The 27,688-nt window shown below is 44.9% G+C and overlaps 1 pseudogene; it reads right to left on the bottom strand.

Annotated features, from left to right (window-relative positions):
- LOC123356905 lies at nt 1-27,688 on the bottom strand (annotated as a pseudogene).

The raw sequence follows: 27,688 nt of genomic DNA, 5'->3' as shown, positions 1-27,688 counted from the left end.
CTTGGCCGTCTGGAGTCTGGGGGACGTCGTTCAGGGCAGGCTTTTCCACATTATCGTAATCCAGCTGAGACCCCTCTGGGGAAACTCCATCTGAAACAGCAAACACCACACTCAGCTCCTGGCACCAGCAGCCTCTCTTCAGCACAGGTGGCCCTTATAACTACAGCTGTTTATTATAGCACATGAGAGGGAAGTCAAGGGGGCCCATGGTGAGTAGGGTACAAGTCAGAGAATGACAGTAAAACAGGAGTCCCAAAAATAACTAGGGGCCAATCCTGTCCCTGCAGAATCCAACAGCAGTGGGAGCAGGACCTGGGCTTGTGCTGAGATAACAGGTTGGGACACGGACCCGGCCAGGCCACAGCCGGCCTGTGTGAATCCAGCTGATCTAAAGGAGTTGGCCAATGAGATTGCAGAGCCATTGGCCATTATCTTTGAAAAATCATGGCGATTGGAGGAGGTCCCGGATGACTGGAAAAAAGCTAATGTAGTGCCCATCTTTAAAAAAGGGAAGAAGGAAGATCCAGGGAACTACAGGCCAGTCAGTCTCACCTCAGTCCCTGGAAAAATCATGGAACAGGTCCTCAAGGAATCAATCCTGAACCACTTAAAGGAGGGGAAAGTGATCAGGAACAGTCAGCATGGATTCACCAAGGGCAAGTCATGCCTGACTAACCTAATTTCCTTCTATGACGAGATAACCGGCTCTGTGGATGAGGGGAAAGCAGTGGATGTACTATTTCTGGACTTTAGCAAAGCTTTTGATACAGTCTCCCACAGTATTCTTGCCAGCAAGTTAAAGAAGTCTGGGCTGGATGAATGGACGGTAAGGTGGATAGAAAACTGGCTAGATGGTCGGGCTCAACGGGTATTGATCAATGGTTCCATGTCTAGTTGGCAGCCGGTATCAAGTGGAGTGCCCCAAGGGTCGATGCTGGGGCCGGTTTTGTTCAATATCTTCATTAACGATCTGGAGGATGGTGTGGACTGCACCCTTAGCAAGTTTGCAGATGACACTAAACTGGGAGGAGTGGTTGATACACTGGAGGGTAGGGATAGGATACAGAGGGACCTAGACAAATTAGAGGATTGGGCCAAAAGAAATATGATGAGGTTCAACAAGGACAAGTGCAGAGTCCTGCACTTAGGACGGAAGAATCCCATGCACTGCTACAGACTAGGGACCGAATGGCTGGGCAGCAGTTCTGCAGAAAAGGACCTAGGGGTTACGGTGAACGAAAAGCTGAATATGAGTCAACAGTGTGCCCTTGTTGCCAAGAAGGCTAATGGCATTTTGGGTAGTATAAGTAGGGGCATTTCCAGCAGATCAAGGTATGTGTTCATTCCCCTCTACTCAGCACTGGTGAGGCCTCATTTGAAGTACTGTGTCCAGTTTTGGTCCCCACACTACAAGAAGGATGTGGATAAATTGGAGAGAGTCCAGCGGAGGGCAACAAAAATGATTAGGGGGCTGGAGCACATGACTTATGAGGAGAGGCTGAGGGAACTGGGATTGTTTAGACTGCAGAAGAGAAGAATGAGGGGGGATTTGATAGCTGCTTTCAACTACCTGAAAGGGGGTTCCAAAGAGGATGGATCTAGACTGTTCTCAGTGGTAGAAGATGACAGAACAAGGAGTAATGGTCTCAAGTTGCAGAGGGGGAGGTTTAGGCTGGATATTAGGAAAAACTTTTTCACTAGTAGGGTGGTGAAGAACTGGAATGGGTTACCTAGGGATGTAGTGGAATCTCCTTCCTTAGAGGTTTTTAATGTCAGGCTTGACAACGCCCTGGCTGGGATGATTTAGTTGGGTTTGGTCCTGCTTTGAGCAGGGGTTGGACTAGATGACCTCCTGAGGTCCCTTCCAACCCTGAGATTCTATGATTCTATGATCTCTGCAGACAGGTTTTAATTTTTCTGATACACTGAGAAGAGGGAACTTCCCCTCTTCAGGAATTAAATCTCCCGCTGGCCTGATCCTCTGTGAGATCCTGCTCTCCATTAACCTCTCAGGCAGCCCTGGGATCAGCTTGGCAGCGCTCCAGCTTCTCAGCAGAACTTGCTCATCTGCTTAGTGTCTCCTCCCACAGCCACAGGCTAAATTCCCAAAGGCCCAAACTCATGGACTCACTTGAGAGCCGCTGGGGTAGAAATGCTGCCCAGTTTACAAATAGAGATGGGCCCAGAGCAGGAAGGTCACATCCAGAGGTTTGTTTCAGCTTGTTATAGCAACAGGTGTCAGCTGCAAAACTGAGCTCCGGAACTGGGGTAAGAATCTGCAAATTCCATTCCCACAAAGTTCTGGTGGGTTCGGATCAGTGAGTTGGACTCAGCCCATCTCTAATTATAACACAGGACAATCTTCCTGCTCGCTCAGCAATGTGAGTTGAGCTCCACTGGGCTCTGACACCTTTATCCAAAGAGACTGACCCATCTCCTCCAGCTCCTCACCTGGGGAGGTCACTGGGAGCCACTCCCAGGGGTGTGTACTCAGGAAATGGTCACATGTTTCTGTCCTGAGATTCTGACAGAAATCTTGTTCAGTGGGATTAGACCCGAATGTGTAAAATGGGAACTGTTTGAGGGGAAATGGCTGCGATTGCAGAAAGTGTCATAGAAATTCTGTTCTCTGCCCAGATTTGGGTCTCTTGCCCTGAGTCTGCCCCTCCCCCATTACCTTGTTCTGATCCAGGATCGTTTTCCCCCTCGCTGTCCCCGGTGTAATACTGCAGCTTCGTCACTGAGTCATCTGAATAGGAGACTGGAGAGACGAGAACCAGAAATTCATCACAGTGAGGACAGCAGATCTGTGGGACTGGGAACACACCCAGGGTCTGGAGCGGGATTTCCGGTCTCAGTCTGGTTGTCTTTCTAGAGAAGATGCTGAATCACAGTGACTCTGAGCTGTGAGAGGCTGATGAAGACTCCCCAAGAGAAATCTCCATTTCATTGTGGAAAATGTGACTGAGAGGATGATACAATCTGACCTGAAGGATGCTGGTAATTCACATACCTGTGGGGTGAGTGAAGGGCACATCTCTGGCTATGGGTCCAGGGAAGTTCCACAATGGTCCTGGCCACCTCAGCCAAAGAGAAGACTCCTCCTTCTTAAGGGCAAATACCCATCTCCCACATTAATCATAGAAGAATAGGGTTGGAAGAGACTTCAGGAGGTCATCTAGTCCAAACCCCTGCTCAAAGCAGGAGCAAGGATTACTACGGATAAGCAAAACATCCACAGTGCTTGGCCTGGGTTAGCCCTAAGGAAGATCTAGAGCTTGCTTAAAAGCTCCCATTACTTTTTGAAACATATTGGTGTGTGTTTCCCTGCCTTAACCTTGTAAATAACTCATTTTTTCTCCTAGTTAACAAATCCTTAGATAGTTTATTACAGGATTGTCTATAAGCATCTTTGGTGTGAGTTCTAAGGTGCAATTGACCTGGGAGAAGTAGCTGGTCCTTTGGGACTGGAAATAACCTGAATACTGTTGTGATTTTTGATGTAAGGGACCATCGAGTGCAAAGTTAAGGTCACCTAGGCTGTGTATAATGCCTCAGGAGTTTACACTTGTTACTTGCTGGGTAAATTCTAAGTATAAAATTCACAGCCAATCTGCGGTTTGTGCCCTGCATCCTAACAGTCTGCCCTGAGCCTGGTACTCACGCACTTGAGCCACAGCAGGACAGCTTGACGTAGGCCAAGACAGGCCCTGAGCACAGTCTGTGATTCACTCTAGCCATCTTGGCAGCGGTGCTGGGGGATGCCCTGAGCACAGCACAGCCCTTGGGCAGGATGTTCCCATCAGACATTGAGACAAAATGGCACAAAGGATAAAAGGGACAGGACTCAAAGTCATGAGGCTCTCCTGGGCTGATCTCTCTGCTCCGGGGGCAGGAGGGAGCCGACCCAGCAGGCCAGTGGCTGTAGTGGGATGGGGGCACAGAGCATCCCCTGCCCCAATGCTCCAAAGCAGTTTTCAAATGATAGTTTAGCCTGGCCCCAGACAGTCGCATTCTTGACCCATAACTGGCTACAATCCAAGGCTGCGGGATGGGCAGAGTGACATTAACCGTCCCTAGAATTGGGACTTGCAGAGTATGGTGGGAAGGAAGCTCATTTTCATCTGTCAACATGAGTATCTGCTGGTCTCAACACAGCCCCAGCTCCTGCAGCATTCACAGCTAGGGTTGGGAGACAAACAGTATTTTAGTTTGCTAGCCCCTGTAAAACAAATTTTAAAAAATGATTGAGTTGAGCCAAAAATGACTTTTTTTGGAAAATTTTGGCAAAGTTAAAAGTTTTTTTAAAAAAGAGAAAAATTCATATTGAATTAAAAAATTTTGGATTTTTTGACATTTTCAAAATGGTTTTTTAAAATTTTTATTTATACAGTAAAGGAAATTTGTAAATGAAAGATAATTGCAAATTGAAAAAAAATGTTCTGTGTAGAAAATGTTGAAACAAAATGTATTATGCGTGTTTGTGTTTGGAACAACATGGTGAAATTGTTGTGAATTTGTAAAATATTTCGGTATCTCCGAATCTGTATTTTTCACTGTTGTAAATGTGTGATGAGGAACATGTGTAATCACTCACAGTCAGCAGCAACATTGAACTCTTATTTTGTCAGGAACTGCAAAACTACAGATGAACTGCCCAGTAGCAAGGATGAAGCTGAACTGATCCCCGAGCAAAATCTCTTCCTTCTAGACAACAACTGGAGGGTACTAACAGCAGTGTTCCTGGTGAGTGCTTCCCCTTCATAAAACTACAGGGCCCCCACGTATACATAACCCTCCTCCCTCTTTTAGCAACACAATCATCCAACCATCGTGAGTGCTCTCGCCTGCGCTGTGGTCTCTCTACAACACTCGGCAGGGCAGGTGTCTTTGGTGACTGAAATTCAGCATGAACCCCTGGTGAGACAGGAGCATTGTCCCCTTTTACTAGCAGCTTTGGTGAGCTCAGAGTGTCAGAGGCTGCAGGCTGTACCGATAATGAAGAATCGATGGTTGGCTCTAGAGGAGACACATCTGATGGCTTCTCTGGAGTAATGTTTCTTTGACCAGATGAAAAGCTGCTCATCTCCATGTGGTGATGCCAAACTTGTCCATTGGCAATCTGGACCTTATATGAGATGGAACCAGTGACCTCAATAACTGCTGAAGGAACCTACGTCCATAACTTCTACAAATATACTTTCTTGTCGTGTGAAGGAACCACAGGGTAGATGATAGGAAGGAATCCAGAGCATGATCCTGCTTGTGTTCCAATTCCTCAGATAGGTCATGGTTGAGATGGTGAACCCATGTCTTAAAACATTGTTGCATGAGTAGCTCGGCTGGGCTAACTCTGGTACTTGGGCATGGAGTGACATGTTGTGTAATGAGGAATATTGTAAGCCTTGTTGGTCAGTCTCCCTTGATGATCCTCATATTAGCATCTTTGGTTGTCTGCACCATCTGTTCAGCCAGATCATTTGCTTGGCGATGGCATGGGGCAATGGTGACAGCTCGAATGAGGTTGCTTTTGGTGAAGTCCTTGGACTCGTCAGAGGTAAAAGCAGTTCCACTATCAGATATGATAGTATCTGGTGACAAATGAGTCATGAACAATTGATGCAGACCAGTGATCGTTGCAGTAGTACTTAGCATGACACGCCATCATTGCATTTGTGGTGACATGACTGAAGGTGTTAAGTATCAGGGCGGTAGGCCTGTTAGTCTGTATCCACAAAAACAACAAGGAGTCCAGTGGCACCTTAAAGACTAACAGATTTATTTGGGCATAACATTGCGTGGGTAAAAAGCCTCTTTTCTTCAGATGCATGGAGTGAAAATTATAGATGCAGGCATTATATAATGACACATGAAGAGAAGGAAGTTACCTCACAAGTGGAGAACCAGTGCTGACTGGGCCAATTCGATCAGGGTGGATGTAGTCCACTCCAAATAATAGATGAGGAGATGTAAATTCCAGGAGAGACAAAGCTGCTTTTGCAATGAACAAGCCATTCCCTATTCAAGACCAATTAATGGTGTTAAATTTGCAAATGAATTTTAGTTCTGCTGTTTCTTTTTGAAGTCTGTTTCTGTACGTTTTTTTGTTCAAGTATACCTACTTTTAAATCTGTTATGGAACGTCCAGAGAGATTGAAGTGTTCTCCTACTGGCTTTTGTATGTTACCATTCCTGATGTCCAATTTGTGTCATAGAAACATAGAATCATAGAATCTCAGGGTTGGAAGGGACTTCAGGAGGTCATCTAGTCCAACCCCCTGCTCAAAGCAGGACCAAACCCAACTAAATCATCCCAGCCAGGGCTTTGTCAAGCCTGACCTTAAAAACCTCTAAGGAAGGAGATTCCACCACCTCCCTAGGTAACCCATTCCAGTGCTTCACCACCCTACTAGTGAAAAAGTTTTTCCTAATGTCCAACCTAAACCTCCCCCTCTGCAACTTGAGACCATTTTTCCTTGCTCTGTCATCTTCTACCACTGAGAACAGTCTAGATCCATCCTCTTTGGAACTCCCTTTCAGGTACTTGAAAGCAGCTATCAAATCCCCCCTCATTCTTCTCTTCTGCAGGCTAAACAATCCCAGTTCCCTCAGCCTCTCCTCATAAGTCATGTGCTCCAGCCCCCTAATCATTTTTGTTGCCCTCCGCTGGACTCTCTCCAATTTATCCACATCCTTCTTGTAGTGTGGGGCCCAAAACTGGACACAGTACTCCAAATGAGGCCTCACCAGTGCTGAATAGAGGGGAATGATCACATCCCTTGATTTGCTGGAAATGCCCCTACTTATACAACCCAAAATGCCATTAGACTTCTTGGCAACAAGGGCACACTGTTGACTCATATTCAGCTTTTCATCCACGGTTACCCCTAGGTCTTTTTCTGCAGAACTGCTGCCCAGCCATTCGGTCCCTAGTCTGTAGCAGTGCATGGGATTCTTCCATCCTAAGTGCAGGACTCTGCACTTGTCCTTGTTGAACCTCATCAGATTTCTTTTGGCCCAATCCTCTAATTTGTCTAGGTCCCTCTGTATCCTATCCCTACCCTCCAGCATATCAACCACTCCACCCAGTTTAGTGTCATCTGCAAACTTGCTAAGGGTGCAGTCCACACCATCCTCCAGATCGTTAATGAAGATATTGAACAAAACCGGCCCCAGCACCAACCCTTGGGGCACTCCACTTGATACCGGCTGCCAACTAGACATGGAACCATTGATCACTACCCGTTGAGCCCGACCATCTAGCTAGTTTTCTATCCACCTTACCGTCCATTCATCCAGCCCAGACTTCTTTAACTTGCTGGCAAGAATACTGTGGGAGACTGTATCAAAAGCTTTGCTAAAGTCAAGGAATAACATGTCCACAGCTTTCCCCTCATCCACAGAGCCAGTTATCTCATCATAGAAGGCAATTAGGTTAGTCAGGCATGACTTGCCCTTGGTGAATCCATGCTGGCTGTTCCTGATCACTTTCCCCTCCTTTAACTGGTTCAGAATTGATTCCTTGAGGACCTGTTCCATGATTTTTCCAGGGACTGGTGTCCATTTATTCTTTTACGTAGAGACTGTCCTGTTGGGCCAATGTACGTGGCAGAGGGGCATTGCTGGCACATGATGGCATATATAACATTATTAGACGTGCAGGTGAATGAGCCCTTGATTGTGTGGCTGATGTGGTTGGTCCTCTGATGGTGTCGCTAGAGTAGATATGGGGACAGAGTAGGCAATGAGGTTTGCTGCAGGGATTGGTTCCTGGGTTAGTGTTTCTGTGGTGAGGTGTGTAGTTGCTGGTGAGTATTTTCTTCAGGTTGGGAGGCTGTCTGTAAGCAAGAACTGGCCTGCCTCCCAAGGTCTGCGAGGTGAGGGATTGTTTTCCAGGATAGGTTGTAGATCATTGATGATGTGCTGACGAGGTTTCAGCTAGGGGCTGTACGTGATGGCCAGTGGTGTTCTGTTATTTTCCTTGTTGGCCCTGTCCTGTAGTAGGTGATTTCTTGGTACCTGTCTCACTCTGTCAATCTGTTTCCTCACTTCCCCAGGTGGGTATTGTAGTTTTAAGAATGCTTGATAAAGATCTTGCAGGTGTTCATGTGTTTCTGAGGGATTGGAGGGAATTTGGTTGTATCTTTGGGCATGGCTGTAGACAATGGATCGTGTGATGTGCCCTGGATGGAAGCTGGAGGCATGTAGGTGAGTATAGTGGTCAGTAGGTTTCCGGTATAGGGTGGTGTTTATGTGACCATAACTTATTTGCACTGTAGTGTCCAGGAAGTGGATCTCTTCTCTGGACTGGTCCAGGCTGAGGTTGATGATGGAGTGGAAATTGTTGAAATCCAGGTGGAATTCTTCAAGGGCCTCCTTCCCGTGGGTCCATATGATGAAGATGTTATCAATGTAGCACAAGTAGAGGAGGGGCACTAGGGGGCGAGAGCTGAGGAAGCGTTGTTCGAAGTCAGCCATAATAATGTTGGCATACTGTGAGGCCATGCGGGTACCCATAGCAGTGCCGTTGACTTGAGGGTATAAAGTTGTCCCCAAATCTGAAATTGTTGTGGGTGAGGACAAAGTCACAAAGCTCAGCCACCAGGTGTGTTGTGGCCTTATAGTCCATCCTCAGGGCGAATATTAGTGTAAAGATCTTCTACATCCATGGTGGCCAGGATGGTGTTTTTGGGAAGATCACCAATGCAATGTAGTTTCTTCAGGAAGTCAATAGTGTCTTGAAGATAGCTAGGAGTGCTGGTAGCATAGGGTCTGAGGAGCGAGTCCAAATAGCCAGATAATCCTGTTGTAAGAGTGCCAGTGCCTGAGATGATGGGGCGTCCAGGGTTTCCAGGTTTATAAATCTTGGTCGGGACTCCAGGGGGGTGTCTGTGTAGATTTGTTCCGTGCTATAGCAGGGAGTTTCTGAAGGCATTAGCTTGTTATTGGAGAGAATTCCTAGGTGTCTCTTATAGTCAGTATGAATCTCAAACACAGACTGTAAATGTAATTGTGGAATTTCTTGGCTGCAGCAATGGCAGTGAGATCATCTTTATCAATTTGTGCATAATTTCTCTCAGACCATAGAGGTGCCTCTTTTTTTTTCTGGAAAGGGATGGCTGAGAATGGCTCCAATGCCATAATGTAATACATGATAGGTAATGATCAATGGCCTCAGTTTGTCGTAGTGAATGAGGATGGAGTCAAACGTCAGTAACTTCTTGACATTCCTGAAGGCTTCTGTGTGCTGGCAAGTCCATTTCCTTGGAGCTCCCTTGTCAAGAAGGTGATGAAGAGGTTCATTAACTGTTGCCTTTTTTGGAAAATATGGTGGTGGAAGTGTTGCCTGGATTTAAGGGGTGTGTGTAGCTCAGAATGTGATCAAGCTAATTGCAATCATATCATGTGCATTCAGCCACTATGACTTAATAAAATAGAACACCACATACATTCGACAAAGTGGGTATTCACCCACGAAAGCTCATGCTCCAATACGTCTGTTAGTCTATAAGGTGCCACAGGACTCTTTGCTGCTACACCACATAGTTAAGGGTTAATTTGAATAAGCAGGCATCTGAAGGCAAGGTCAAATGCTAGCTGTACGCTGGCAGTTTCTGCTAATCAGAATGGGCGGAGGGGAGAGAAAAAGTCAACAATTGAGACTGAAAGTAAATAAGTGGAAGAGAACCATGAATCTGGGTGCCTTTGATAAAGAATCTTATTATGATTGAGATTGTTAGGAATGTTTGTTGATAAATAGTTTTTTGACGTAAGGAGACAGCAATGACTCAGTAGGGGTCACTATGAGCTATGTGTTTTGTAAAAATTCGTTATTAAGAGGGCTAGATATAGAATGTACTTTGGAGCAGTCCTTTGAAGGTGTCTATAATGGGGTTGGTACCCACCTCTCATGAGTGCCCCCTTCTGGTTGAGTGTGTCTGTGTTCTTTAGTTCTGGTGACCCCTTTCAGTGGTTCTCAGGTGGGTTTGTCAGTGACACAGTGCTCCGGCCGAGTCACACAGTCTGCCTGTTAACCAGCATAAACCTATTTTGGGTATACGGTCCACCGGGGCCTATCTCAGTATCCCTCTGCTGGTCTCTCTCTCTCTCTAGCCCTCCCTGGGCTTTGGTCTTTAAGTAGTCCAGACCTGGTATGGGGCTGTATCTCCAGGGCTTCCTCCATGGAGACACTATCTTCCTGCAACCCTCCCCAGGCTGAATCCCTACTCAGTCCTAGCAACCAGCCAGGAGCTCCCTCAGTGCTCCCCCAGTCCCTGCTAGCAAACCATCCGTAGCACTGCTGGTCTTCCAGGCAGCTAGGACTGCAGTCCTTTATTCTGCTCCAAGCAGCAACTAACTACTGCTCTGCTCATGTATCTCCTTTTATATGGACCTCTTAAGCCCCTATTGGCTGCTTCCCCTGCAGCCACTCTAGCCTGCTTGGAGGACCACTCCACTGCTCTTTCCCAAGGATGGTTGTGGCAGAACCCTGAGGTCTCCAGCAGGAGGCCTTTGGGTCTACTCCACCCCATCAGAGTGTCCTAAGAGAGACATTTTTCCTGACATCTTTTCTCCCCAGCAGGTAAGCAACTGGCCACTGAAGACCAGCTGTCAATTACTCAATACCTGCTCAGAATTTAGGTAAATGTTTGGGATGTTCTATTCCTATTTCTTATGTCTCTCTGTGCTTAAATTAAATAAACTGTAGTTGTAAATAAGAGCATGCTTACTTGTATTAATTTTCATCAGCTGGAGCGCTATGTTCCCATTGAGTTATTCTGACACTGCCTGCAGTGAAAAAGTTAAGTTACCACTGCTGTGGTTTCTGAAAACCCTTGGTAACAGAAGTTGAGCAATCCTAAAAAAAAAATAAAGTTCTTGTTTGGATTTTGGATCATGGATTGCCTGTACCTTGTTTTCTGTTGGGTGGATACCATATGCATCGATAGCCTAAGAAGGTGATGCTTGTAGCTCCAAATTCACATTTTTCCTTCTTGATTCAAATACTTGACTTTGCAAATCAGCACAAGACTTCTTGAAGTTGCTTGGCAAGCTCATCCTTGATTGATACCATAATCAGGATGCGTCAAAATATACTTATAGCACCTGGAATTCTGGAAAGTACAGTTCCCGTGAACCATTGGAAAATTCCCAGTGCAATGGAAATCCCAAATTGGAGACCCTTGACTTGAAATTTTTAATGAGTGATCATCGTCTGTGCATCTGCCACATTTTTGTCAACAATCAGTTCTTACATTTTTGGGCAAGATTGAGTTTTGTGAAGACTTTTCTTCCAGCAAGAACAGGGAGCAGTTGGTTAAAAGCAGGCTCTGGGTAAGGGTCCTGTTTAAGTGCCTTGTTCAAAGTGCACTTATAATCTTCACAGATTCTCATGTTGCCATTTAGCTTGAGTATGGGTACTTGGTGTTGCCAATTTCATATCTGTAGCTGGCTCAAAGATTCCCTCTTCAATGAGACATTCTCATTCTGTGTCAGTCTTTGGACATAGGGCAAATGGTACATTCCTGACCTTCATGTGGATAGGCACGACTGTGGGATCCAGGTGAAAGAACTCTGGAGGTCCCTTGTAAGCTCTCAATTCTTCAGAAAACACTTGAGGGAATTCATCAGTGATCTTTCTCATTTATTCTTTGTTGATGGCATAGATGCCTTGCATGTTGATTGCCAGCTGTGTGAACCAGTTTCTGTCTAAAATACTTTTATGTTGACTTTTTGTGATGATGAGAGGCAATTCAAAGAGCCATAGCAAGTATTCACATTACAGCTTCTGATTAGGTCAACATTGTGTCCATTATAGTCTTGAAGGCTGCACAATGGATCTGACAACTTGGGAGGACAATGCAAGTAAAACTGACAGAATGTGTCTTCACTGATGATTGACGCTGCAGAACCAGAGTTGACTTCCATTTGTACTCATGGTAATTGATAAGCACTGTTGCAAATATTTCAGAACCTCAAGTTTCCTTGTTGTGGATGGCTCTAAATGTAGTAAAGCTTCTTGATATCATTGTCGAAGGAAGCATCAAGTATGTTCGATGCGCGAGGATGAGAATACTGGTCATTGTCCTTTTGTTTCATGCTTTTAACCTTTGATTGGCAGACTCTCTCAACGTGACCTTTCTTTTTGCAGAAATGGTTCTTCGTGCCTTTGAATTTCCAGGCAGAGTGTTGATGCTGTCCCCCTTAGCCTGAGCAGATGTTTAAGTGATTAATCTTGTCCAATTACATTAATGTGATTGAGTTCCCATTGTTCTGCTGAGTTTGTCGACGATGATGATCCTTCTGGTTGTGAAGTGCAGCATTCATGTTGGTTGCCATCACACAAATTTCCTCAGTGTGCAATGATGCTGTTTCAGCGGCCAAGGCCTTTTCCTGAGGGATGGTGAATGTCAAATTTGGCTCCGCAAGGAGATGGCATTGAAATGCTTTTCCTGAACTCCACAGTCAGGGCAATCTTGCAGTATGTCAGAGAGAACATTACCAAAGTTACAATGTTCGGTGATGCGATGCAGTTTGGCAATATAGGCGACGATGCCCTCATCAGCTCAATGATTTCATTTATGAAATTGAAATCTCCAAACAGTGACAGATGGCAGAGGTGAGAAATGTGCCTTCGGCAAAGTTATGATTTTGTTATATGTCTTGGTCTTGGGCAAAGCAGGCACAAAGTGGTCTTATAATGAATGTCAAATATCTTGGATCCACAGACTGTCAAGAGAACAGCCTGTTTTGGTTAGCAGTCACTGATCTTATTTGCTTCAAGATAATAAGAAAGTGTTATTGAATGAGAATGCCACGATTCAGGGTGACTTATGTTAAAGTCCTCAATGTATCCCGGCATGGTCATTTAAAGACAAAGGCAAACAACTTTGGTTCAGACGCCAATGTGGCCCCTTTGAACTGGAATACTTGCCGTTCATTTCTGAAATCACAATTTTCTACTGGGGTGGTTCTAGAATCCCGCTGCTTGTGTTTAGTCTCCAATAGAATGCCATGCTCGTAGCCAGAAAAGTTAGGGGTTGTATTTGTGTGGTGAGGAATACGTGTAATCTCTCACAGTCAGCAGCAACAATTAACTCTTATATTCTGTGTGTCATGAAAAGCAAATCTACAGATGAACTGGCCACTAGCAAAGAGGAGACTTCACTGAACGCCGAGCAAAATCCTTTTCTTCTAGCCGACAACTGGCCAGCACTAACAGCAGCGCCCCAGTGAGTGAATTCCCCTACGTAAAAATGTTCTCCTTTGCATACATAACATTCACATACATTGTTTTAACCAAAACTTGCACCCAGCTCCAACCACAAGCTCAAACGGGGGTGAAGCTGCAATAATTAACTATGGATCAGGGCCTCGGAATGGAAAGTGACTTTCATATTTGCTCCCCGTTAAGATTGAGACACACAGACCTGAGCGACTGAACATCTCCTGCTTCTCTCTCATCAGGTTATAGTCAATCTCCTCGTACACGGCCTCAGAGAAGGGATCCAAGGGTCTTCTGGAGCCTGGAAACAAAGGGCAGGGTTTGCACAGGGTTATAGAAACCAGAAATGGGAAAACCTATAGGATCATCCAGCCCCTCCCCATGGGCCCAGTGCAGGACTGGTTCCTACAGCCCATTCCCACTGCTCTCTCCAGGCTCAATTTAAATGAGACGGGGACAACATCCCTTTCCACAAATTTCTTTGATGATGGCTCCAAAGGCTAGTTCACTGTCAGGAAGTTTCTTCACATTCAGCCAAAATGTTTCTTCTTTAATATCATCCCATTATTCCTAGTTATTGCCCCTTGGAGCATCTTAAATAATTCATCCCCATGCTGGTATTTACACCTAGCTGCAAAATGGTGATAGCACTTTTTTCCATACAGTTTAAGACCAGAAGGGATCATTAAACCATCTAGTCTGACCTCCTGTATAACACAGGCCTCTATATTTTATCCAGATACACCCATGTTTGAGCCCAAAGTCTTAGTTAGACTAAAGCATTTCAGTCCTCAGGAGAAAATACTGTGTGTGCCACAGGCAGAGTATGGGAGGGACTGAGGTACCACTAATGCCCAGCGTCCATGCAATGGAAGGGAATTGATTAGGCGAGAGAAGTCAGATGATCCTGGAAGGCGATTCCTGCTCCATGCTTCAGAGGAAGATGAAAATCGCCCAAAGTTCCTTTTTTGCCAATCTGACCTGCAAAAAATTATTTCCTGACCCCAAATCTGGTGATCGGTTTGACTCTAAGCATGTGGAAAAGACACATGAACTAGGCATCTAAGAAAGATTCTTCTGTCTACCATCTCAGAAATTGTTCCCCCTCCCTTCCTTTCCCAGCTACATAAACGAGCCTTGGGTCATGGCCCCTTCCTCCCTTCCCTGAGAACTGCTGATTAAGGGAACTTGTGACAACAAATTACTGCAAAGAAATGTATGTTCAAAGTAAAAATGTGTGTATAATATGCGTAATGCTGTAATCAGTCAATCGGGGGGGGTATAATCATAGTATGGGTGTTTCTATTACTTAATAAGAGGTTTTAGATTGTTGTAGCAGATGTAGGTGTTTACATACTAACTTAAATAAAAAGCGTGAACTGTAACTAATCCAGTGCTTACTCGACCACTGGGTCAAGGTGGAACAAGTACCGCAATAAAGAAGCCTGGCTACTCAATCCAGCTCTGGGTCAGCTTGCTCATTCTTCTCTAACCTTATAGACATTGCCCTAATGCTAAACTGTGACCGTTATGTGCATGTTAATGGCAATCCTGTTCTCTATCTTCCTCCCAGGCTGCTGGGAGCTAATATCTGTAGAGTGTTTTATAGATGTAAAATCCTCTATAAGTGCCACTTATGAGTATAATACTGTATAATGCTCCTTTCCAGCATTTCTCCTTCCTAAGATTCTGCTTTCCACTGGATTTCTCTCTACAGAACTATATTCCTAGATCAATTTTTTGTACCCTTTTTTGTCTGCCAACATTTCCAGTCTATGTAGGTCCCTTTCCATGTTGGCTCTCCACACTGATATTCAGAACCCCTCCTGTGACAGATATTGCAGCCCCACGCAGTATTTTTAGGAACCATTGTATGAAATCTGTGAGTGGTTTAGGTATGGTTGTGTTTTACACCAAGGATGAGTGTTACCACAGGTCCTTCAGGAAGAAAAAACAATGGAGGATTATTGAGGTGAAATACTGAGATCGTAAACAATCCAGAGAGGTACCAGGCCTTGGAGCGATTTGCATGGACTGGTACAAACTGGATTACCAGAGACCAGGAGACAAAGAGAGGTTTTTGGTAGAAAAGGCTGAGTTTAAACAAACTCAGGGCCTTTGTTTTGATTCAGGAAATGAACAGGATCTTCTCCACATGGGAAGGCCAATGTTGTATGATTTGAAGGGACATTGCTGTACCAGGCTGTCCATGAGGAAGATGGGTGATTTCTGATATGTTCAGTAAGTGTGGAGGAATTTTGTATTTTTTGTGTGTGTTTCTCTGTGAAGCTTTTATCCTACTAATAAGGTGCAGTCAGCTGAGAAAGAGTTGGGAGGTAATTTGTAAGTGCTGGCAATACACTGCTCATAGCACACAGAGAGATAGCACAGCATGGGAGCTGGTCTTTAAGCAGCCTGACTTATGGAGATATCACCGTGGAAGGCAGGGGGCTGTGCAGCATTTAGACCCTGGTCAGCAGGAGATGGGATGGGGGGTTCTACCCAGAGACACGTGATGCCTGGAGCCTGAGGTATTATTTGCCACTCTTGGAGTGCACCACAGGGAGGGAGCGAGGGGGATACAGGTGCAGTTTTCCTTAAACTGTGATGCTCCCTAGCTAATATCATCTCCAAATTCCATGGCTGGGCTGTTCCACTGCCAGACAGTTAATGAAATATTAAATGAGAGAGGAGTTAACAGGCATCCCACTCAGCCTGGTATCACCCCCTCACCCTGACACCCTGCAACCCCGCTGCTATTGCAGAGGTATTTCACACAGCGACACAAATCAGCACCCACCTCTGCGCTGTGCCCTGGCACTTCGCACCTGCGCCCCCAGAATGATTAAGACCAGGCACAGCAGGGCCCCCAGGATAATGCAGACGACCACAGGCACCGTGACTCTCCCACTGTCAGAGGACAGAGGCCGGCGTGGGGAAGCTGGATGGAAATGAACAAGCAACAGAGAGAGATTATCCTGTGAGAGTCGCGGGGAGGGGGGGACCAAGGAGCTCCCCAGTCACTCATTGCATGGCCCAGGACAGCAGGGTAATGGGCGGGGACACAGTCTGTGAACCCTGGGGGCAGCTCATGGGCTGCTGTTTAAATCATGGGCCCTGCCCTGTCAGCTGGAATCAGCAGACAGGAATCCTCTGGCTCAGCAAGCCCTGCAGGTCCCACCTGGGTGTCCTTCGCCCTCAGATGTCACAGGCCATGGAAAGGAGCTCCTTCCCTCAGGCTGCAGCTTGCAGCTCCTCCTCTGTGACCCAGCACCAGGGGCATTTGACCTTTGATGGAGAAGGGGGATGGTTTACCTGGGGTATTTGGTGAATCTGTTGTCTGTGTCACACCTGCAAAGGGAAAGGGAGGAGAGTTGGAGTCTGGAGCAAGGGGGAAGTGACATGTTTGTTACCAGGGGGAACCTCACCTCTGAGAGTCCCTGGTTGTCTCCCGCTTTCACCTCCACAAGCTCCCTCCCAGTATGTCATAAACAGATAGTTAAGGGTTAAGGTCTCTTTTACCTGTAAAGGGTTAACAAGCTCAGTAACCTGATGAACACCTGACCAGAGGACCAATCAAGGGACAGGATAATTTCAAATCTCTGTGGAGGGAAGCCTTTGTCTGTGTTCTTTGTTTGAGTTGTGTGCTCTCTTTGGATCTAAGAGAGGCCAGACATGTCTCCAAGTTCTCCTGGAGTATTTCCTACTATCCAGTATAGTGAGTATTAGAAAGGCGAATTAGTCTTATAATTTGATTTCTACATTTGCAATTGTGTGTTTGCTGAAGGAAATTCTTTATTTCTGTTTGCTGTTACTCTGATTATTCTGAGGAGGAGGGAGGGGAAGTCTCTCCAGATTTTATAAGTCAGACCCTGGTATTTCCATCCTGGTATTACAGAGATAGTGTACTTTTTTTCTTTCTTTAATAAAATTGTTTCTTTTTTAGAACTTGATTGATTTCTTCCCTTGTTTGGATTTTCAGGGGAAGGGGAGGGGGAAAAAGTGAATCCCTCTTTGTTTGATTCAAGGAGTTTGAATCAAGGTATTTTTCCCAAGGACTAGGGGAAAGGGAGGGGGGATAGGGAATCCCTCTTTGTTTGATTCAAGGAGTTTGAATCAAGGTATCTCTCTCCAGGACTAGGGAAGGGGAGGGGGAGGTGAGTCCCTCTTTGTGTTGAGTCAAGGATTTGACTGTGTGTGTAATCTCTCCGGAGCAGGCTGGAGAGAGGGAAGTTAGGGGAGGGACACTAGCTGTTTCTCTCTCTCTGGTGAGATTCAAGGGGTTTGAATCTGGGTTCCCCAGGGGAAGTTTGGGGGACAGGCAGTGTGTTACCCACTTTAAACTTAACTGGTGGCAGTGAGAACCAGATCTAAACTAGGATTTTAGTTTAGAGGAGTTCATGCAGGTCCCCATCTTGGAACCCAACAGCTCCAAGTGGGGGAGGAGACCTATGACACAGTAGCACAGGGCCTGTTTGTTAATGATTTAGGGCCCAAGTCCCTTGTTCTCTGTGGAATGATGAGGATGCTACTAATAAACAAGCACACTGGGGTCTGTGATGGATGCAGGGGCTGTGTGGGCTGATGCTTGAGCCAATCTGACCCCACAAAGGTTCCACCCCACAGCATCCAGGATGCTCCTGCACACAGGAGATAGGAGGGTCTAGTCTGGTACCAAGGCAGGAGTGGGTGGGCTCATCCATCCTCCTCCCTGAAAATTACAGTAGCAGAAATATCTCCTGTCACTCACCTGAACAATTCACAGCAGCATCTTCCTTATGGTCACAGTTACTCTCACCCCAGGACTTGGAACAACAGTCCCAGAGAGATGACTCTGTCCCTCTGCAGTTCACCTTCTCTACCCAGATGGGACCAGTCCCCTCACCGAATGCAGCCTCGCCCAGGGCAGATACAGCAGTTCCACAGCCCAGTTGTTTACACACAACGTTAGCATCTGCCATGTCCCAGGAGTCACCACAAAACTGTTCCCCAGGAGCCACGGTACCAAACCTCCACTCTGCCCAAGCATCTGTCCTCTCCTCCCACGACACGTAACTTCTCCTGGTCTGGAAATGCAGAAACCTCACATGTTACTGGAACAGCTGGGAAAATCCTTAGGGACCAAGAGGGAGACACAGAGAAGCAGAGATACCTGTACAGCTTGTAGAGTTCGGGCATTTGGTAGGTTTCCCTTTCCTTCCTATGGAGAGAAAGCTGAGGTGAGTGGATCGGGCAGTGTGTGCAATGCTGGTTCGAATAGGGTTTATCAGTATTTCACACCACTAATACCAGTGTGCTATAAATTGACTGAAAGCCAAAATCTGGGTTATTGAATAATTAATTATTCAGCTGTTACTCTGGATTTTGCAGTCTTTAAGCAGCTCCCTGCTGGCAGGTGTGTCTCTTTATGTAACTGGCAGTACAGTATCTAATTCTCCTCTAGCTCTGCCTGTGACAAGGGCCCTGACCCCTCTGCCCAGAGATTGGAATGGAAACAGACACCTGATGTGAAACTCACCCTCATTACCGCAGGAACCAACAGAAGAGGAAAGTAAAATAGAGAGGGGGCTGTATAGGAGCTGCAAGTCTGAACTTCCCCACACAGAAAGGCAGTGTCGTCCAGTGGTTATGATGCTGCAGTTGGACTTAAAAGGCTGGGGTTCTATTTTTGTTTTTGCAACAGATCTGCTGTGTGACTTGGGCAAGTTCCTTCACCTCTCTATCATCTGTTTCTCCTCCCACTCCTCTGGTCTATCTTGACTGTAAACTCTGTATGGCAGGGCCTCTCTCGATTTGTGTTTTGACAGTGCCTGGGGCAATGAGGCCTTTGGGTATTTTAGGTGTTACCATAATATAAATAATACTTGAGACACAGATCTACCTGTGATTGTTATTCCTTGGAAGAGGTATAACCAGAAAGGTACACTAATCATGTTCTTTAATGGGTAACACTTCCTGGCTCTTACCAGAGGCCTGAGCGAATGCTAATTAAGGCACCATGGGTGACCTTGGGACACTTTATCTCTTTGTGTCTCCATTCCCTGTCTGTAAAATGAGGGTAATAATGCTCTCCTGAAAGGCTCTGCTGCTGTGTGAGTGAGACTTGAGAGATCAAGATTCTGATCCCAATAACAAGGATTGCAAAGGGCTTAGAATTTGTTCATGCTAATTAACCACTGAAACAATTTACCAAGGGATATGGGGAGTCTTCTTGAGATGAAGTCATTAAATCAAGAATGGACGTGTTTCTAAAAGATCTGCTCTAGCTCCACTGAAATTTACTGGCTTGGTGCAGGAATTCCTGGCTGATATTTTAGCCTGTGATATTCAGGTCAGATTAGAAGATCCTAACAGTCTCTTCAGCCCTTAAAATCTGTGATTCCGTGACTTCACTGGGTGTTGGATTAGGCCCTAATAGTGGTTTGCGGTGAATTTGTATGTCTTTGTAATAGCAATGTCCATGTTTGTTATTAACATGCCACATTACTATTTCTAAGAGCCTCAGATACTGAAAATAAGTTTGTACCATTGCTGAGAATGTTATATAGCTATAGATATAGATTGATATAATTGCTGTATTCTGTTAAAAAGATCTAGTGAAAAGTAACAGAATATAATAATTATATCAAAATCTTTCAGTGAGCGAGACCTGACTGTTGAATGTGTGTGTGTGTGTGTGTGTATATATATATATATATATATATATATGTTAGCAATTTACCTTCACAAGCAATATGGGTTTCTTCTCCTCTGCTACACGATTGTTGTTTCCAAGGGTCTGATGGGCATTGCCAAAGGGAGATGTGCTGCTTATCACACCGAACACCATCCACCCAGGTAGGGCCAGAGCCGCTTCCATCTTTTAACTCTGTCAAAAGTGTCCCCTCTGTCTCCACAGTCCAAGTGTTTTGCATATAAGTGCCATGGTGACAGCATCCATAGGACTGTTGCAAACACTGCCCCAAATCCCATTGTAGAAAACCTCCAGTCGCCCAGCACAGTCACTGCCACTCACCAGTCTCAGATCCGTGAATTCTAGGAGGAAATGCACAAGTTGAGTGTGAAAGTTTTCTGATTCTGAAACTCACTGGGATTTAAAGGCTGAAATCCCAGAGATCACTAACAACCCTGCCTATTCTTCTACAGAAGAATCAGAGACATTCTTTTAGAGACCAGTGACAGGCCCATGAGCAATGAAATTATTATTAAAAAGACACCATTTACCAACAGTTGCAAACAGTGGTACCCAAAATTCAGAAATTAATTTGACATTTGCAGTACCTCTTGGTATTAACTGTTGGCAATGCTGACTTTTTAATGGTGACCACTGCAAGTGGGTAGGTAGCGGAGAGAGAGAAAAAGGAAAAAGGAGATAAACTTTCTGACATCCTCAGCTCACTCCTCAGACACCCATATAGTTCATGAAGTCCCCTGATTATCAGACCCATGGGACAATTCAGAGAACAGACCTGAGCAGAGAACTCCTGCATCCTCTTTGTGTCTGCAGTTGTGCTGGCCCCAGCCTCTGGAAGGACAGTCCCAGAGATTGGATTCATTCCCAGAGCAGTTCACATCATCCAGCCAGATCTGCCCAGATCCTTGCCCATAATGAGCAGAGACAGTTGCATTGATGGCATGTCCACATCCCAGTTGCTTGCAAATGACATTGGAGTCTGACAGATCCCAGGAATCATCACAGACTGTCCCCCAGCTGCCATTGTAATAAATCTCCACTCTCCCGGCACAGCGACCTGCCCCATTCACCAGTCTGATCCGCCTGCTCCCTGCAGGGATAGATCCCAGCTGTCAATGTGCAATATAAAGATAACTAAACAGCTTCCATGCAAATCAAAGATGATGCTACAGTGGCTGAGATACTGAAAAATGTGTGTCTTTAGCAAGAAACATAAAGAGAATAAGTCATTAAAATTAGGAACTGCTGAAGACTTTGTGAAGAAACTTCTGATAAAAGCATTTAAGGGGACAGGACCTAACCCTGAACCCTTAGTCATCTGAGTCATCCTTACGGAACAGCTCATGAAAGTAAGAACTACTAGTGAAGCTAAAGCTTTGCAGAATCAGCTCCTACTTGAAAAACATGAACATTTTCAAAAAGTTCTTCAATAAGCATTTTAAGGATGTTCAGGAAATTTCAGATTAACAAATTTACCCAAAATTCCAATTTTCCTTTACATTGTTACAGAGTTGGGAAGTTCCAGAAGCTTGGAGGAAATCAGACTTGTTAGGACCCATTTATTTTCCAAATAAAAGAAGAAAAGCAGGGATACTTATACTTATGGTAAAGTCTCAGATACTTAGGGCTCTATTCTAATGCTGCTGAAGTCAACAGCAAAGCTCTCTGTAGCAGAGTGGATACCCACTCATGCCCTGAAGGGCTTGAAATCAGCCCTGAAAGAGGGCTGCAGTGATAAAAGCAGCCCTGGAGAGGGCTGCAGGTCTAAAAACTGGGCTGAGTGGGGAAGCGGCTGCAGCTGGGCCCATGCCCCAATCAGGCCACAGCTGGCCTGTATAAAAAGGCTGTGAGCCAGAGGCCTCTCTGCATTCAGAGGGAGAAGGGCCTGGCTGCAGGGAGCTTAACCTAGTGCCTAGAGTGGAGTATGTCTGGGAAAGGCCAAGGGAGCTGGGGAGCTCTGGCCTAGGAAAGCCCCAGGCTGCAGGCCTAGGGTAAGTCAATGGGGCACTTGAGTTGCAGGAGGCAGCCCACGTAGTAGGCAAGGCAGAGGCAGCAGGTCCAGACCCCCCTTGCCTTTGATGAGTGGCTGATACATTACAGTCTGCCCCAGTGAACAGAGGCTAAGTGGTGACTGGTAGTAGCCAAGACTGAGGTGAGGTGGGGATTAGAGGGTTGGGGGTTCCCCACAGAGAGGAGACCTAGAGCCAGAGTGTGGGGGTATTACCAGGGGGCAGCACCCCAGATAAAAGGGAGGGACATGGGGCCAGCAGCAGTGGGACACTGGCCTGCAGAGGATGCTCCAATAGCTCGATGAGCTAATTCCTGAAAAGACCAGCAGGAGGTGCTGCTGGGGTGAGTCCTGCTCACTTACACTTTCCATGCCATAATGGGCCCTTACTGTGCTGTAGTTACCCTGCAACTGGAATGGGCATGAACAATGATTTCAGTGCAGTAACAGTACAGTGCATGATATAGATATTTATTTTTAAAACCTGTTATTTGAAGAAGGCCATTGTTTATTTAAACCCTCCCCAGAAAAGAATCATAAGAACACAAGAGCTGCCAGCCTGGGTCAGACCAGAATCCTGTCTCCAAAAGTGGCCTTTTCCAGAGCTTCAGGGGGAGTGTACAGAAGAGGGCAATTATGGAGTGACTAATCCTGTCCTCTGCTCTTGGCTTCTGGCAGTCAGAGGCTTAGAGTTGCTCTGAGCATGGGGTTGTGTCCCTGACCACCTTAGCTAATAACCATTGATGGACCAATCCTCCAGGAATTTATCCAGGTCTGTGTGAACCTATTTATACTTTTGTCCATCACAACATCCCTTGGCAATGAGTTCCATGGGTAGGCTGTGCATTGTGTGAAAAAGTTCTGCCTCTTGTTTGTATTAAACCTGCTGCCTATTAATTTCATCAGGTGACACCTCGGTTTTGTATTGTGCGAATGGGTAAATAACACTTCTCAGCCGACAGGTGTGGAGGAGCACGTGGTTCGGACATTCCTTAGAGGAGGAACTATTAGGGGACAATCTCTATGTCCTAGTGAGGACGAGAGGATGGAAAATGAAAATATATAGGCAGGGTCTGATCAGAAACAGTCAAATAAAAAAGAGCCCCATTCAATTACGTTGTGTAATGGCAGACAGCTAAAAGGAGACAAGTTTTTTAAAATGCTTATATACCAGTGCTAGAAGCCTAAATAATAAAATAGGTGAACTAGAGTGCCTCATTAAATTAGGATATTGCTATAATAAGCATCACAGAAACTTGGTGGAATGAGGATAATCAATGGGATACAGGAATACCAGGGTACAAAAGATATCGAAGGACAGAACAGGTCATGCTGGTGGGGGAGTGGCATTATATGTGAAAAAAGTGTAAGTAAAAATAGTAAATGAATCAAGTTGTACCATAGAATCTCTATGGATAGAAATTCCTTGCTCTAATAATAAGAATATAGAAGTAGAGATATATTACTGACCACCTGACCAAGATGGTGATAGTGACTGTGAAATGCTCAGGGAGATTAGAGAGGCTATTAAAATAAAAAAAACTCAATAAAAAATGGGGGATTTCAATTATCCCCATATTTACTGGGTACTATCACCTCTGGATGGGATAGAGAGATCAAGTTTCTTGACATCTTAAATGACTGCTTCTTGGAGCAGCTGATCCTGGAACCCACCAGAGGAGAGGCAATTCTTGATTTAGTCCTAAGTGAAGGACAGGATCTGGTCCAAGAGGTGAATATATCTGGACCACTTGGTAATAGTGACTATAATATAATTAAATTTAATATCCTGTGCGCAGGAAAAATACCGCAGCAGCCCAACACGGTAGCATTTAAATTTCAGAAAGGGGAACTACACAAAAATGAGGGGGTTAGTTCAACAGAAATTGAAAAGTACAGTGCCAAAAAGTGAAATCTCTGCAAGCTGCATGGATGCTTTTTAAAGACACCATAATAGAGGTTCAACTGTAAATATATACCTCAAATTAAAAAACATAGTAAGAGAACCAAAAAAGAGCCACCGTGGCTAAACAAACAAAGTAAAAGAAGCAGTGAGCGGCAAAAAAGGCATCCTTTAAAAAGTGGAAGTTAAATCCTAGTGAGGAAAATAGAAAGGAGCATGAACACTGGCAAATGAAGTGTAAAAATATAGCTATGAAGGCCAAAAAATAATTTGAGAAGCAGTTTTAGCTAAAGACTCAAAAAGTAATAGCAAATTTTTTTAAGTACATCAGAAGCAGGAAGCCTGCTAAACAACCGGTGGGGCCACTGGAACGATCGAGATGCTAAAGGAGCACTCAAGGACTATAAGGCCATTACGGAGAAACTAAATGAATTCTTTGCATCGGTCTTCATGGCTGAGGATGTGAGGGAGATTCCCAAACCTGAGCCATTCTTTTTAGGTGACAGATCTAAGGAATTGTCCCAAGATTGAGGTATCATAAGAGGAGGTTTTGGACCAAATTGATAAATTAAAAAGCAATAAGTCACCAGGACCAGATGGTATTTCACCCAAGAGTTCTGAAGGAACTCCAAATGTGAAATTGCAGAACTTCTAACTGTAGTCTGTAACCTATCATTTAAATCAGCTTCTGTACCAGATGACTGGATGGTAGCTAATGTGACATCATTTTTTTAAAAGGGCTCCAGCGGTGATCCCACCAATTACAGGCCTGTAAGCCTGACTTCAGTACTGGGCAAACTGCTTAAAACTCTAATAAAGAACAATATTGTCACATATAGATGAACATAATTTGTTGAGGGAGAGTCAACATTGTTTTAGTAAAGGAAAATCATGCCTCAACCAATCTACTAGAATTAGAATCATAGACTTTAAGGTCAGAAGGGACCATTATGATCATCTAGTCTGACCTCCTGATAACAGGACAGAAAATATCATGTTTCCATCTATATAAATCCATGGTACGCCCACATCTTGAATACTGTGTGCAGATGATGTTGCCCCATCTCAAAAAAACATATATTGGAATTGGAAAAGGCTCAGAAAAGGGCAACAAAAATGATTAAGGGGTATGGAATGGCTTCTGTATGAGGAGAGATTAATAAGACTGGGACTTTTCAGCTTAGAAAAGAGATGGCTAAGGGGAGATATGATTGAGGTCCATAAAATCATGACTGGTATAGAGAAAGTAGATATGGAAGAGTTGTTTACTACTTCTCATAACACAAGAACTAGGGGTCACTAAATGAAATTAATAGGCAGCAGGTTTTAAAACAAAAGGAAGTATTTCTTCACACAACCACTGTCAACCTGTGGAACTCCTTGCCAAAGGATGTTGTGAAGGCCAAGACCATAACAGGGTTAAAAAAAGAACTAGATAAATTCATGGAGGATAGGTCCATTGATGGCTATTAGCCAGGATGGGTAGAAATTGTGTCCCTAGCCTCTGTTTGCCAGAAGCTGGAAATGGGCGACAGGGGATGGGTCACTTGATGATTACCTGTTCTGTTCATTCCCTCTGGGGCACTTGGCATTGGCCAATGTCGGAAGACAAGATACTGGGCTAGAGGGATCTTTGGTGTGACCCAGTAGGGCCGTTCTTATGTTCTTATATTACTCACGTTCTCCACACTGTTCATTATTTTATAGACCTCTATCACATCACCCTTTTCTAAGCTAGATAGCCCTAATCTTTTCAGTCTCTCCTTGGACAGAAGCCATTCTGTACCCTTCAACATCCTTGTTGCCCTTCTCAGTACCTTTTCCAGTTCCACTATATCCTTTCTGAGATGGGGTTGACAAGAACTTGACACAGTATTCAAGATATGGGGGGGACCACAGATTTACATAGAGGCATTGTGGATATTTTCTGTCTAATTTTCTATCCCTTTCCTAATAGTTGCTAATATACTGTTAGCCCTTTTGATCATTGCTGAACATTGAGCAGCAGTATTCAGAGAATTATTCACAGTGACTCCAAGATCTTTCTTTGGTGGTAACAGCTAATTTAGAATCCATCATCATATATGTAGGATTATTTTTTCTAATGTGCTTTGGTTTGCACTTATCAACACTGAACTTCACCTGCCATTTTGTTGGCCAATAACGCAGTATTGTGAGATCCCTCTGTAACCCCTCGTAGCCTGCTTTGCACTTAACTATCTTGAATAATATTATATCATCTACAAACTTTTGCCACTTCACTGTTCACACCCTTTTCCAGATCATTTATGAATATGTTGAACAGCACAGCTACCAGTACAGATCCTTGGGGGATCGTTGTTCGTGTCTCTCCAATGCAAAAACTGACCATTTATTCCTACCCTTTGTTTCCAATATTTTCAACCAGTTACTGATCCATGAGAGGACCTTCCCTCTTACTTACCCCATGGCTGCTTAACTTCCCTAAGAGCCTTGATGAGGGACCCTGTCCAAAGGTTTTCTGAAAATCCAAGTACACTGTATCAACTGGATCACCCTTGTCCACGTTCGTTGACTCCCTCAGAGAATTCTAATAGACTGGGGAAGCTTCCCTTTACACAAAGCTGTTTTGATTGCTTCCCCATCAAACTCACATTTATCTATGGGTCCTGATGAAAGGGGTAGACTGAGTGGGGCAGACAAGATCTGAGCCCATCAGTGTTTTCTCATGGAGCACCTTGGTTCTTACAAGAACACAAGGCTCATTCTGTTTCTTTTCCTGTTACTCTACCCCAGGAAGGCCCAGCTCACTTAATGTACAGTGAAGCAGAGGCCTAGTCTACACTAGGCTTTGTAAACCGATTTTAGCAGCCGTTTTAAACCGATTTAACGCCCGCTACACCGTCCCACACTACGAAGCCCTTTATTTATCGATAATAAAGGGCTCTTTTAAACCGGTTTCTGTTTACTCCTCCCCGATGAGAGGAGTTAGCACACTAATATCGGTTATTACCAATATCAGATTAGGGTTTAGTGTAAGCAGAGGAAGAATCTCGAGGATTCCAACCCCACGGACAGGCCATGGCAAAGCAGGCCAAGGCCTGATGTGGTGTGCACTCAGAGACACCAGAAAGGGGAGAGGAGGTGCAGCTAACCCTGTATACCGTCCATAGACCAATGTTCTGTGGAAAATGAAAAAAAGTTTGTGAAAATTTCCTATAACAGAGAAACAGTTTTTACATCCTGAAAAAGTTCTTGTTTTGATTAAAAACTCAAGACAGACACGCGGACGGTTTGCTGTAAGTGCATATAACCTTATTCTGTGGTTGTGCTTTGTCCTGTACATAATACTATATTTTTGACAATAAATGGGTCACAGTTTGATTCCTCAGATCCACAATATTTTACAAGATCTGATTGAGATCACAGAACAAGGTGAGATATTTACAGGTCATAGGACAGACTCGTGTTCCAATTGAACAAGGACAGGATGTTTGCAAGGATGTCATTGGTAAGATCACTCTGAGCAAAACGACGCTGGACATCCTCAGCAATTCCTGGCTGCTCTGGTTCTCAGACGTTGGAGATGATGCAGAGTGTCAGATTATCTCTCGTTTTTCCTGCACCACTGGACCCCTTCTCCAGCCCCACGGGGCCTGTTCCTTGCTCAGTCTTAGGTGAGGGTTTATAAGCCTTCTCTCAGACGACTTCCGCACTCGGAAGCTGCCTGCACACCACGCTCGTGGCCATCATTCATGTCCCAGCTGATCATCCAGCACTCTGGCTCCACACACCATGGAGGGAAATCTCAACTCTCCCATCACATCGGCTCTCTCCATTCATTCAGGTCTGAAGCGATTCTGAACGACCTGGGCTCAT

The sequence above is a fragment of the Mauremys mutica genome, unplaced genomic scaffold (assembly GCF_020497125.1).
Source record: "Mauremys mutica isolate MM-2020 ecotype Southern unplaced genomic scaffold, ASM2049712v1 000022F_np12_subseq_1:37273_obj, whole genome shotgun sequence".
Taxonomy (NCBI): domain Eukaryota; kingdom Metazoa; phylum Chordata; order Testudines; family Geoemydidae; genus Mauremys; species Mauremys mutica.
Note: the sequence above shows the minus strand (reverse complement) of the source record. Positions and strands in the feature narration are given on the sequence as shown.